The sequence below is a fragment of the Muntiacus reevesi genome, chromosome 2 (assembly GCF_963930625.1).
Source record: "Muntiacus reevesi chromosome 2, mMunRee1.1, whole genome shotgun sequence".
Taxonomy (NCBI): Eukaryota; Metazoa; Chordata; class Mammalia; order Artiodactyla; family Cervidae; genus Muntiacus; species Muntiacus reevesi.
The window spans coordinates 96494253-96509366 of NC_089250.1; positions in this window are offsets into that span (position 1 = coordinate 96494253).

Sequence of the window (15114 nt, forward strand, 5' to 3'; positions counted from 1 at the left end):
AATGACTGAGCAATTAATGCTGTCCCTGTTCAACCCTAATTTGGACTTCCCAAGTGACACTAGGGATAATGAGCCCACCTGCCAATGCAGGAGATGTAAGAGACATGGGTTCAATCGCTGAGTTATAAAGATGCCTTGGAGGAGGGCGTGGCAACTCACTCCAGTATTCTTGCCTGGAGAATCCCATGGGCAGAGGAGCCTGGTGGGCTACAGCCCATTGGGTTGCAAACAGTCGAGCACAACTCTGTGTGTGAGCACACACATACACACACACACACACACACACACACACACACACACACACACACCCCTCTAATTTAGGTCTTCTAATAGGAACTTTGAGCTGATTTGAAGCAAGGACTTTTGTACATAGAAGTTTGAATTGTAAGCATCATTGTTTTTACACAGTCTCTTCAACCATGACTTAGTGATTCACAACATGACAAGTGGTTAATTTTAGTGAATTATTTAACTAGTTAATTATCCACAGTTTCCTCAGAGCACGTGGCTCTTCCTTAGGACAAGAACTCATTGAATATCCCTTAGCTGCATGACTTCTGGTGGTGAAAGATACCTGCCCTTCGTTCTTCAGTTCAGCCCAGATTTAGTGGCTTCATGATAATACACCAAGGAAGCCTATTTCTTGGCATTGCAGTTTTTGTGTTGTTGTAACTTCTCTGAAAAATGACACACATTATGTTTTCTTCCCCAGTTGACCTCTTTCCCCCCCACATTTGCTTGTTTATTTTGACAGAAAACAAACTTAGGCTACCAAAGGAAAGAAGAAAGCAGTGACAGATTAGAAGTGTATTATTAAAAGAGGGAAAGTGTTTAGTTGCTAAGTTGCGTCCAATTCTTTTGCAACCCCAGGCACTGTAGTTTGCCAGGCTCCTCTGTCCATAGAATTTTCCAGGCAAGAAAATTGGAGTGGGTTGCCATTTCCCTCGCCAGAGAATCTTCCCAGCCCAGGGATCGAACCTGTGGCTCCTGCTTTGCAGTCAGATTCTTTTCCACTGAGCCACCTGGGACGCCTGAAAGAAATAACTTACTATACATAAAATAGATTAGCAACAAGGATCCACTGCACAGTACAACACCGATTTAATGGAATATATAGGTGGCCTACTTCTGTACAGTGCTACTCAGACTACACCACTTACAACTCCAGTTAATTTTGCCCACCTGACCTCCTTTCTAATAATGAGGGTCACAGCCATTTCTTGAATATGTGCTTTGTTCCCAGCATTATGCTAAGTGCTTTACTTACATCACCCAGTCTTTACACCTCTGTTAGGAAAATAGCATAATTCTGTTTTACAAATGAGGAAAACTGAGGTTTAATGAAACTTAAAAACTCAAGGTTGTGGATCTAGTACGTGGCAAAACCAGAATTGGAATCCAGCTCCACCCTCTACAGACCCCAAGTTCATGACTTACCTTGCCACCTCAGCTCCACTTCATCTCAACTTCTTTTTAAAGACAATGTTGTTCAGTTGCTGGGTCGCTAAGACTCTTTGCAACCCCATGGACTGCAGCATGTCAGGCTTCCCAATGTCCTCCACTATCCCCATGAGATAGATACATGCACTCATATAACATCACCTTTGCACTTCAGTATTATCTATTTCAATTGAAGGGAAATTTTAGTTAGATTGGTTTTCCAAACCAAAACATGGTACTGCTACAGGTATCAGAAGGTCAGAGTAGAAGGAATTCTAAGCAAAAAACCTGAGTTGTTGGTTCTAATATCCCCACCTGGATTTGTATGTAATAAGAAGAGGCTAAGAAATACGTAACCTTTCTTAATATAAGTGTTCTAAAATGGTACCTTGTTTTATTATTTCTGTAAGGACCCAGGGATCGAACCCAGGTCTCCTGCATTGCAGGCAGGTGCTTTAACCTCTGAGCCACCAGGGAAGCCCCCCATTCATTATCTATTTCAATTGAAGGGAAATTTTAGTTAGATTGGTTTTCCAAACCAAAACATGGTACTGCTACAGGTCTCAGAAGGTCAGAGTATAAGGAATTCTAAGCAAAAAACCTGAGTTATTGGTTTTGTATGTAATAAAAAGAGGCTAAGAAATACGTAACCTTTCTTAATATAAGTGTTCTAAAATGGTACCTGTTTTATTATTTCTGTAATTAAGAACAGACAGAATAAACAAAACACTTCAAAAGAGAAACTCTTAGAGGGCTTGTTCCATAGAGTATGCCTCATAGGGCCTTCAATATCACAAACCTTTAATAAGTTTTAATGTCTAAATAAAAAGTGGTGTTGAAATGGGTCACAAAGAATTGTTTTGTTCTAAAGTATATTTGGGTGAATTCATATGATCTCAAAGTTCTTAGTTGCTTCCCTGTGTAAATATTTAAACTATTTAGGTCTCATAGTTTTAAAAGCAAGGAATATTTGGCTCTTCAGTTCAGTCACTCAGCTGTGTCCAACTCTTTGCGACTGCATGTACTGCAGCACACCAGGCCTCCCTGTCCATCATCAACTCCCGGAGTTTACTCAAACTCATGTCCATTGAGTCGGTGATGCCATCCAACCATCTCATCCTCTGTCGTCCCCTTCTCCTCCTGCCCTCAGTCTTTCCCAGCATCAGGGTCTTTTCAAGTGAGTCAGCTCTTCACATCAGGTGGCCAAAGTATTGGGGTTTGAGCCTCAATATCAGTCCTTCCAGTGAATATTAAGGACTGATTTCCTTTAGGATTGACTGGTTGGATCTTCTTGCAGTCCAAGGGACTCTCAAGAGTCTTCTCCAACATCATAGTTCAAGAACATCAATTCTTTGGTGCTCAGCTTTCTTTATAGTCCAACTCTCACTCCATCCATGACTACTGGAAAAACCATAGCCTTGACTAGATGGATCTTTGTTGGCATAGCAACATCTCTGCTTTTTAATATGCTGTCTAGGTTGGTCATAACTTTTCTCCTAAGGAGTAAATGTCTTTTAATTTCATTGCTGCAGTCACCATCTGCAGTGATTTTGGAGCCCCCCAAAATAAAGTCTGCCACTGTTTTCACTGTTTCTCCATCTATTTGCCGTAAAGTGATGGGACTGGATGCCATGATCTTAGTTTTCTGAATGTTGAGCTTTAAGCCAGCTTCTTCACTTTCCTCTTTCACTTTCTTCAAGAGGCTCTTTAGTTCTTCTTCACTTTCTGCCATAAGGGTGGTGTCATCTGCATATCTGAGGTTATCGATATTTCTCCCAGCAATCTTGATTCCTGCTTGTGCTTCATCCAGTCCAGCATTTCTCATGATATACTCTGCATATAAGTTAAATAATCAGGGTGACAATATACAGCCTTGACGTACTCCTTTTTCCTATTTGGAACAGTCTGTTGGTCCATGTCCAGTTCTAACTGTTGCTTCTTGACCTGCATACAGATTTTTCAAGAGGCAGGTCAGGTGGTCTGGTATTTCCATCTCTTTCAGAATTTTCCACAGTTTATTGTGATCCACACAGTCAAGGCTTTGTCATAGTCAGTAAAGCAAAAATAGATGTTTTTATGGAACCCTCTTGCTTTTGTAATGATCCAGTGGATGTTGGCAATTTGATCTCTGATAGGAGGGGTGAATTCACATTTAGAATCCAAATTTAGAATTTCTGAATTCTAAATTTCCAAGTTTTAGAATCCACATTTAGAATTCAAATTTAGAATTTCCGCCAGAGATGCTCAGAGGGCTCAAACAAACCTTTTGTGCACCAGGACCCAGGGTCCCCGCAGAGACTGAGACAGAACTGTGTTTGAGCATCTCAGGTGGAGGCGTGGGTCAGCGGTGGCCTGCTGCAGGGTTGGGGGCACTGAGTGTAGCAATACATGCATGGAATCTTTTGAGGGAGGTCACCATTATCTTCATTACCTCCACCATAGTTTCAGTTCAGTTCAGTTCAGTCGCTCAGTCATGTCCGACTCTTTGACCCCATGAATCACAGCATGTCAGGCCTCTCTGTCCATCACCAACTCCTGGAGTTTATTCAAACTCATGCCCATCGAGTTGGTGATAACATCCAGCCATCTCATCCTCTGTTGCCCCCTTCTCCTCCCACCCCCAATCCCTCCCAGCATCAGGGTCTTTTCCAACGAGTCAGCTCTTCTCATGAGGTGGCCAAAGTATTGGAGTTTCAGCTCTAGCATCAGCCCTTCCAATGAATACCCAGGACTGATGGACTGGTTGGATCTCCTTGCAGTCCAAGGAACTCTCAAGAGTCTTCTCCAACACCATAGTTCAAAAACATCAATTCTTTGGTGCTCAGCTTTCTTTATAGTCCAATTCTCACTCCATACATGACTACTGGAAAAACCATAGCCTTGACTAGATGGACCTTTGTTGGCACAGCAACATCTCTGCTTTTTAATATGCTGTCTAGGTCGGTCATAACTTTTCTCCCAAGGAGTAAATGTCTTTTAATTTCAAGGCTGCAATCATCATCTGCAGTGATTTTGGAGCCAAAAAAAAAAAAAAAAAAAAGTCTGACACTGCTTCCATTGTTTCCCCATCTATTTCCTATGAAGTGATGGGACCAGATGGCATGATCTTAGTTTTCTGAATGTTGAGCTTTAAGGCAACTTTTTCACTCTCCTCTTTCACTTTCATCAAGAGGCTTTTTAGTTCCTCTTCACTTTCTGCCATAAGGGTGGTGTCATCTGCAAGGTCAGTAGGGGCAGCCGTGAGGAGATACTCCTCGTCCAAGGTCCAAGGTAAGAGAAACCCAAGTAAGATGGTAGGTGTTGTGAAAGGGCATCAAAGGGCAGGCACACTGAAACCATAATCACAGAAAACTAGCCAATCTGATCACACAGACCACAGTCTTGTCTAACTCAATGAAACCAAGCCATGCCGTGTGGGGCCACCCAAGATGGACGGGTCATGGTGGAGAGGTCTGACAGAATGTGGGCCACTGGAGAAGGGAATGGCAAATTGCTTCAGTATTCTTGCCTTGAGAACCCCATGAACAGTATGAAAAGGCAAAATGATAGGACACTGAAAGAGGAACTCCCCAGGTTGTTAGGTGCCCAATATGCTACTGGAGATCAGTGGAGAAATAACTCCGGAAAGAATGAAGGGATGGAGCCAAAGCAAACACAATGCCCAGGTGTGGATGTGACTGGTGATGGAAGCAAGGTCCGATGCTATAAAAAGCAATATTGCATAGGAACCTGGAGTGTTAGGTCCATGAATCAAGGCAAATTGGAAGTGGTCAAACAGGAGATAGCAAGAGTGAATGTCAACATTCTAGGAATCAGTGAACTAAAATGGACTGGAATGGGTGTATTTAACTCAGATGACCATTATATCTACTACTGTGGGCAGGAATCCCTTAGAAGAAATGGAGTAGCCATCATGGTCAACAAAAGAGTCTGAAATGCAGTACTTGGATGCAATCTCAAAAACGACAGAATGATCTCTGTTCATTTCCAAGGCAAACCATTCAATATCACTGTAATCCAAGTCTCTGTCCTGACCAGTAATGTTGAAGTTGAATGGGTCTATGAAGACCTAGAAGACCTTCTAGAACTAATACCCCAAAATGATGTCCTTTTCATTATAGGGGACTGGAATGCAAAAGTAGGATGTCAAGAAACACCTGGAGTAACAGGCAAATTTGGCCTTGGAGTACAGAATGAAGCAGGGCAAAGGCTAAGAGAACTCACTGGTCATAGCAAACACCCTCTTCCAACAACACAAGAGAAGACTCTACACATGGACATCACCAAATGGTCAACACTGAAATCAGATTGATTATATTCTTTGCAGTCAAAGATGGAGAAGCTCTATATAGTCAGAAATAACAAGACCAGGAGTGGACTGTGGCTCAGATCATGAACTCTTTATTGTCAAATTCAGACTTAAATTGAAGAAAGTAGGAAAAACCACTAGAGCATTCAAGTATGACCTAACTCAAATCCCTAGTGATTATACAGTAGAAGTGAGTAATAGATTTAAGGGACTAGATCTGATAGAGTGCCTGATAAACTATGGACAGAGGTTCGTGACATTGTATAGGATGCAGGGAGCGAGACCATCCCCAAGAAAAAGAAGTGCAAAAGAGCAAAATGACTGTCTGAGGAAGCCTTACAAATAGCTGTGAAAAGAAGAGAAGCAAAAGCAATGGAGAAAAGGAAAGACATACCCATTTGAATGCAGAGTTCCAAAGAATAGCAAGAAGAGGTAAAGCAGCCTTCCTCAGTGATCAATGCAAAGAAATAGAGGAAAACAATAGAATGGGAAAGACTGGAGATCTTGTCAAGAAAGTTAGAGATACATTTCATGCAAAGATGTGCTTAATAAAGGACAGAAATGGTATGGACCTCACAGAAGCAAAAGATGTTAAGAAGAGGTGGCAAGAATACACAGAAGAACTATACAAAAAAGATCTTCATGACCCAGATAATCATGATGGTGTGATCACTCACCTAGAGCCAGACATCCTGGAATGTGAAGTCAAGTGGGCCTTAGGAAGCATCACTATGAACAAAGCTAGTGGAGGTGATGGAATTCCAGTTGAGCTATTTCAAATCCTAAAAGATGATGCTGTGAAAGTGCTGCACTCGATATGCCAGCAAATTTGGAAAACTCAGCAATGGCCACAGGACTGGAAAAGGTCAGTTTTCATTCCAATCCGAAAGAAAGGCAATGCCAAAGAATGCTCAAACTGCCACATAATTGCGCTTATCTCACACTTTAGAAAAGTAATGCTCAAAATTCTCCAAGCCAGACTTCAACAGTACGTGAACTGTGAACTCCCAGATGTTCATGCAGGATTTAGGAAAGGCAGAGGAACCAGAGATCAAATTGCCAATCTCCCCTGGATCATTTGGCTCTTAAGTTTCATATAGTTTTGGCTTCAGAAAATACACCAAGAAATCTTTCTGGCTTGTATGCTGTCTTAATTAAGGTAATATATTAAGCATATTTTCTAAAAAGCTTGTAGATTCTTAGACTTTCAGATAGAATGTGGATTCATACACATTTTATGCACATAATTCTTATGAATGTGATACTAATTGGACTAGTCAGTGGAAACTAAAAAAAGCAACAATGAATATCAGATTTTACAATTTCCTTTTTTGCAAAAGTCAATCTATAAATGGATGTAATGCAGGCGCTATCAAAACCTTTGTGGTTAAATTTACTTTTAATCCTTTTTGCTTTATTATCTTTTGGCAGCTGGAAAATCTTTGTGAAAAGAAATTAAACTTTATACACTAAAAAGAACAACTGTTAAGGTACATAGTTGATAAGCTTCTTAAGTGTAAAATTAATTAGTTAGCATCAGCAAATTCACAGTTGGAAAACTCTGCCGACAATTATATAAGACTATATTGTGCTCCTGCTTTGATTTACTCAGTTTGCTAATTTCTCAGTAATAATGATTAATTATATTTTGATAGCCTATAATTCCTATTGCAAATATTTCAGTTTGCACTCACTGCATACTTTTGGTTTTAAGACAGTTTAAAATTATATGCAAGCTTGAGTTTGGAGAAATAATTATGCAAATACAAAAACATATCTTCCAAAAAGAGCAAGTTCATCCTCTTCCCCAAACAAAATAGTGAAATTGTCTGGGTTCCAGTTCTAGCCCCATCATACATCAGCTGTAAACATATTAGTCATTATTTAAGCTAAATCTTGGTTTCTTAACTTGTAATAGGGGCTAATTAAAGCTTCAACTTCATAGGATGCTTGGTAACATTCACAGGATGATCCATGTTAACTCATTTGGTGTTGGCACGATAACTGGTATGTGGCAACTGCTCAATACATCTTAGGCATTATTTTTATTAGCATGACAGTAATTTTTTTAGGAATAAAGGATTTCTGGTTCCTTTGAAGTTTATAAAGACATAAATATGTCCGCATTGATTATGTGGGATTTGATGAAACAAATAGTAAATATGTTAAGACTATTACTAACCATTATGGTTTATTGGTAGCATTTATAACAGTAACATAAAGTGCTGCTTATAATGAAGATCCCCATGAACAAATCATATTTGTAATAATGAGTATAATTAGAATGAATTAATAGCATAATTAGAATTGTGATGACTATTTAAAAAGTGAGTTAGAAAGTATTAACATTATGTATGTGTTAATATGGATTGTTTATGCCAATATGGAATCGTGAACGTGTGGAAGTTGTGAAAAAGCAACGAAGAAACTGATGTTGCTTGAAAAAGAGAACTGTATGTAGGGAAAGCATTCCTTAACAAGAGGAATGGACATGCCTGAGAACGAAAATACATTATCTTGGACTTCCCTGGTGGTCCCCTCCTGCCAATGCAGAAGACACAGGTTCAATCACTGGTCCAGGAAGATTCCACATGCTGAAGAGCAACTAAGCCCAGTGCAACACAACTACTGATGATGCACTCTAGAGCCCACACACTGAAACTACTGAGACCCCCGCCCCTAGAGCCCAGGCTCTGCAACAGGAGAAGCCACTGCAGAGAGAAACATGAGCACTGCAACTGGAGAGGAGCCCCTGATAGCCACAACTAGAGAAAAGCCCACGCGCAGCAGTGAAGAGCCAGCAGAGTCATAAATAAATAAGTGAAAAGTATACCACCCTACAGTGAGTACCCTGGAATCACATAGTAAGTTGGGGGAGAGCAGAACATCCCAGCAGGAGTCTATTCTGCTGGAGTTCCTTGTTAGTGGGCCTAGTGGACTGTTAACACTTGAAAGAGTCCCTATTGAAGCAACGTAGAGACAGTTTGCATGGAAGGCATGCCACAGCACTGGATTTCATATAAACAGAAGCCTTGGAAGGCAGGCCATAGCACTGAATTTCATATAAATGGAAACCATGGAAGACATGCTACACCACTGGATTTCATATAAACACAAACCATGCAACTACAATGCTACTCTGACTTCTTAGAATTACAACTACAGTATAAAGAATTCCTCATGCTTCCTCCTCTCTGTGAGAGCTTATTAGATTATATCAGACCTCATTATATCCCACAAATTATGCCCTGATGGAATTATGAAGGAAAATACAGTTCCTAGGAGTGAGTGATTTTTACAAAGGTGGAAATTTGAGATGAATAGAAGGATGGAAAGACAAAAAATTGAATTTTTATCATCACAGATAATTTGTTCCAAATTTTTTCCCCTGAAATTTTTTTTAACTTTGTTACCAAATGTATCCTTTATTTGGCCACCATTATACTGAAACTACTCTTTTGTATTTGTTTAATTAGTTAAAATTGATGGAAGACCCCTAAGTGTAGTGAATAGGTACAGAAAGTTGGGATGAATCAGGCATAGATCTTACTCTCGAAAAGCTTATGGTCAAGGAAGGTTAAACAGGAGGAGATCAGACTCTAAGAGATGTACTGTGAAGTCCATTATGCTGTAAACACGCAAAATTACATAAAAGTGCTAGCTTTTCAGATGAGATTTAGGTTAATGATCTCTGGGCTGTTTGCAGAGATAATGTGAACTTACACACATAAACTCTTCTTTGTCTTATGCTGTGGCAGTCATCCATCCTTCTGTTCATATATTAAACATTTATGGAATGTCAACTCTGACAGGCACTGAGCCGATAAAAATGAATTAACCTTTAATGGAGTTCACAGTGTAGTAAGGGAGACATCACATTTTACCGTAGTTTATTCACTTGTCTTAGTGCTAGGACTGAAATATGTACCAGGTCTATAGAGGTAAATGGGGTAGATGTTTAGAGTCTAAGCATAGTAATCATTTTTAAGAGTGGTTTAAGAATGATCAGTTTAGAAATGCAGAACTTTAGACCTTAGGGGTCATGAAATTGACTTCTTACATTTTACACATGAAGAACGATTCAGAGAGGACAAATTATTTTCTCAAGGTCACATGGCTTATTGGACCCAGTCCTTGCCCTTTCAGCTCTGCTCTGTTCCTTGTCCAATCAAGCCCATAGCCTCAGGAGGGTTAATAGTTAATGTAAACGTTTTATGTAGAGCCTGAGTCAAAGAAAACATGCCCAAATTGCTGTTTAAAAGGGAAATAAATTAGTGATATGAGCTGCTTAGTGGCAGGTACCAGATTAGAAGTAGATTTACTCTGTAAAGACCAACAAAGGAATTAATGCAGTTTTATGGAGATATCACCTTACAAATGAGGGAACTGTTGTTATTCTACATGGTTCTGCTGTGAATGCAAACAGACATTTTATAAAACATTGAAACATGTCACAGCTGAGGGCAAATTTATAAAAGCCAAAAGCCTAAACATCCAAAGTAAAGCGATTATAGACTTCCCTGGTGGCTCAGTCGGTAAAGAACCTGACTGAGTTCATAGGAGACCCAGGTTTGATCCCTGGATGGGGAGATCCCCTGGAAAATGAAATGGCAACCCACTCCACAGTTTTGCCTGGGAAATCCCATGGATAGAGGAGCCTGGTGGACAACAGTCCATGGGGTCGCAAAGAGTTGGACACGACTGAGCAACTAAACCACCACAAAGTGATTATAAATAGAATCTGATTCTTTTGCAACCTGGAATTCCTTGTGACAGGATGAGGTATGTTTTCAGTAAATTAATGCTCCTCTTTGGCCATTTAGTTTTTTATTTATTTTTGCCAGACAGACATGTGTAGGCTAATGTTCAACAGTTACTACTAAAACAATGTTTGGACTGTGGGATATTCTGCTGTAGTAGAGCATTCTGTAAGCATGACATTTACTCTGCCATCGAATGGCTGTTGACATAGGAGAAGTTCCTTCACCCTTTGGAGCCTCAGTTTCCTCATTTATACCACAAAATATGGAATATGAAAACTCTTGAGATTCCTTCCAGGTTTGAAATTCTGTGTCTTTGCAGCAGATAATCCTTGCCTGTTCAGAGGGTACAACCACAAATGGTTAGCTGAGCTTTGTGTTCTACTTAATATGCACTGGTGAATAAAGTTGCTGATAACTTGGAATAGAAAGAAAAATGATTGCTCAGTCATTTTAATGAGAATGCTGAAAGCATATGCAATGGCTTATTATTAAACTATTCCACTAGTGGCGAAATTGGAAATATCACAATAAAAATTTTCAATTTTCCATTTCAGTAACTTTATTGAATTGCCAAGGCATATAACAACAGCCAAAGTTGATACATTAAATGTGGATGTTTAAGAACAAAGTTAATATGTGATATTATTGTTTCTCATTTTAGTCCCTTTCTGCCAACACTTTCCAAGTTAAATAAATCTTCCTTACTTATTGCCAAAAAGTGTCTCATGGTTTCTGATATTTTGAATTTTTTTTTCACCTAATTCTGTATTCATGTGTTAATGTAGTAAATCACTGTAGATTTCAATTTCTTCACTGCCAAGTATAATACAATGTCAATATTCCCTTGGTTTCCACTGAGTCTGTCTTCTGGTTTCTATTTTCAGTTTGTGATCCTTGTGTCTATATTTGGTAAAGGCTGCTTATGTTTTTCAAATATTATGTAAAGCAGTCTTTTGACAACATATTTCTGAGTGGAACCTAAAGCAATCTGACTTATTATAATTTTAGATATATACTTCCATAGAAGGCAGTATAATATTTTTTTAAAAGGACAGAGCTGATTTCAAGTATGTTACATTTTAAGTATTTATTCTATATTTAATAATATTCTTATCCTTTTCTTTGATGCTAATGTTTCTGTAGAAGCTATCTCATTCCTGACCCAGATTTCCTCCTTGTGTTTCTCTGCCAGGACAGATGACATTTCTTCTCCTGGGCTCTAGCCCCAGCTTTTTGCATCACTTGTGGACCTTCATCCTGGCCACTGGGTGACTTTGACTGTATCCCAGAGATCTGGCAATTCATTAGAAGGAAAAGTATTGTTAAGAAGTCACACAAAGAACTCATAGTCAGTCTTATTATAACCAGTGTTCCTTTACATTAAAAACTATTCCAAGGACAAGAGTATGATCCCCAAGGAAGCATGACCTGAACTCTTGCTAGTATTTGGGGAATGGTTACCTATGTTGGCAGCATTCTTCAAGGAAGCGGTGATTTCTAGTGAGCCTCAGTGGTAGATGGACTGGAGATGATTTTGCCATCCTTGAATTCCATGGAAGGTGTGGGAGAGTCCTCTGGTGAATTTGACTCTTGACTCAGAAAAGGAAAGCTTCTTACCTAAAGAGTGGAAGAAATCGCCTCTGGAGAGTAGGAGATATACTTACCCGAATTAAATTTCACAGAGCAGTTTATGGAAGGGTAATACAGAGAGTAAAATATTAACTATTTCTCTTTTAATAGAGGATGAGACTCAAAGGGGAACCACACAGCCCCCCTCTCTCCCTCACCCTACCATTTACTTCTCCCCCCTTAGGACAAATCTTTAGAAGAGGAAGAATAGATAAAGTAAGTCCCAGCATTTGACATTGCAGGATCTGTCTGAAGATAACAGCTCCATTCTTACATAAGATCAGCTGGACTTTGCCTTTGTTGTAATTGTTCAGTCTCTAAGTTGTGTCCAACTCTTTGCGACCATGGACTACAGCATGCCAGATTTCTGTAGTTTTCACCATCTCCTGGAGTTTGCTCAAATGCATGTCCAATGAATCAGTGATGCCATCCAACTTTCTCATCCTCTGTCATCCCCTTCTCCTTCTGTCCTCAATCTTTCCCAGCATCAAGGTCTTTTCCAGTGAGTCAGCTCTTCACATCAGGTGGCCAAAGGATTGGAGCTTCAGCTTCAGCATCAGTCCTTCCATTGAATATTCAAGGTTGATTTCCTTTAGGATTGACTGGTGTGGTCTCCTTGCTGTCCAAGGGACTGTCAAGAGTTTGTTCCAACACCACAATTTGAAAGCACCAATTCTTTGGTGCTCAGCCTTCTTTATGGTCGGACTCTCACAACCGTACATGATTACTGGAAAAACCATAGCTTTGAATATACAGACCTTTGTCAGTTGTGTCCGACTCTCTGCAACTCTGTGGACTGTAGCCCACCAGGCTCCTCTGTCCATGGAATTCTCCAGGGAAGAATACTGGAGTGAGTAGCCATTCCCTTCTCCAAGGGATCTTCCCGACCCAGGGATCAAACCCAGGTTTCCTGCATTGCAGGCAGATTCTTTATTGTCTGAGCCACCAGGGAAGTCTTTTGGGGTGCAAATATGCATAGGAAACAGTCCCTATCTTTGAGGTGCTTCTAGTCTAGGGGAAAAAAAGTAACTAGGTGGTTATAATAGTATATACATAACAGTATAAGCAGAGTCTTAAGAACACATTGGAGGAGCACTCATTTCATTATTAGGCTCTACCAAACTGTCCAAAGCAGAGAAACTTGCTTTGTTCCCATTTTTAAAATTTTGTCATCAAGACCACTCTGTATAACTGACCAAATTCATCATATTCCAGTACATCTTGGATGCCTTCTTATGACTTCTAGACCAACGAATGATGGTGTATGCAATAGTCTCATACTGGGGAGGCTTTCCAGCTTACAGTATTTCCCTGGTTCTAGTCATCCCCTTGCCAAATATGATTGCATCAAAGATTGAAATTCCTTGGTAACAGCCAATCAAACTTTCTTTCCCGAGAATTGGAAAAAAATGTTATTTGAGTCATGCACACATGGAAGGCGGTTGGAACACTTAATTGAAGCTTCTAGGGAGGAGATCCTCAGGATTCTGCTGCTGAGATTCCCCAAGTCTCAGCCATGTCTTTGTCCTTTCTGAGAGGTGATTGTTCATCATCTCTAATTCTACAAGAAATTCCTGTGTTATGCTAATAATTTGTTGAGGTATAGTTGGTTTGAAATATTACTAGTTTCAGGTAAACCACATAGTAGTTAAACATTTGTATAGATTATATCCCTTTTAAAGTTATTATAAAATAATGGTTCCATTTTCCTATACTGTACAATATATCCCTATTACTTATTTATTTTATACATAGTAGTTTGCATGTCTTAGTTTCCTATCCCTATCACCTGTCCCTGCTGATAACCACTAGTGTGTTCTTTATGTCTGTGAATCTGTTTCTGTTTTGTTGTATTCATTTGTTTGTTTTATTTTTCAGATTCTATCATTGCTCATTGCTCATGCTCGGTCATGTCTGACTCTTTGCAACCCCACGAACAGTAGTCCACCAGGCTCCTCTGTCCATGGGATTTTCCCAGTAAAATATTGGAGTGGGTTGCCATTTCCTCTTTCAGGGGATCTATCTGAGCCAGGAATTGAACCCATGTCTCTTGCATCTCCTGCATTGTCAGGTGGATTCTTTACCAATGAGTCACCTGGGAATCCATTTAGATTCTGTGTATAGATGATAACATAGAGTATTTGACTTTCTCTGTCTGATTTCACTAAGCGTACCTTCTAGGTCCACCACATTGTTGCAGATGTCAAAATTTCATGTTTTTATCACTTAATAGTATTTCTGTGTATGTGTGTAAATAAATAAAACATCTTTATGCACTCATCTGATGAACACTTGGGTTGCTTCCATATCTTGACTATTATAAATTGAACATTGGGGTGCAGGGATCTTTTTGAATTGGAGTTTTAGTTTTCTATAGAGATATACCCAGAAGTGGGTTTGCTGGATTGTATGGTAGTTCTATTTTTAGTTTTTTGAGGAACCTCCATAGTCTTTTTCACAGTGACTGCAGCAGTTTACATCCTCACCAACAGTCTTCCGTTTTCTCCACATCCTTGGCAAAATTTCCTACTTTTAGACTTTTTGAGGTTAGCCATTCTGACAGGTATGAGGTAATGTCTCATTGCGGTTTTGATTTGAATTTCTCTGATGATTAGCAGTACTGAACATTTTTTCATGTGCATGTTGACCACTTTTTACTTCTGTTTGTTTTTATACTGAGTTGTGTAATCTCTCTGTGTACTTGGGGTATTAGCCCCTTGTCAGTCATATTATTTGCAAATATCTTTTCATATTCAGTAGGTTGTCTTTTTATTTAGTTGCTGATTTCCTTTGATATCAAAAAGCTTTTAAGTTTAATTAGGTCCCATTTATTTGTTTTTACATTTGTTTCCATTGCTTGATGAACCAGACCCCCCAAAATATTGCTAAGTTTTATGTCAAAGAGTGTACTGCCTATGTTTTCTTCCAAAAGTTTTATGCTTTTCAGTCTTGTATTTGGATCTTTAATCCATT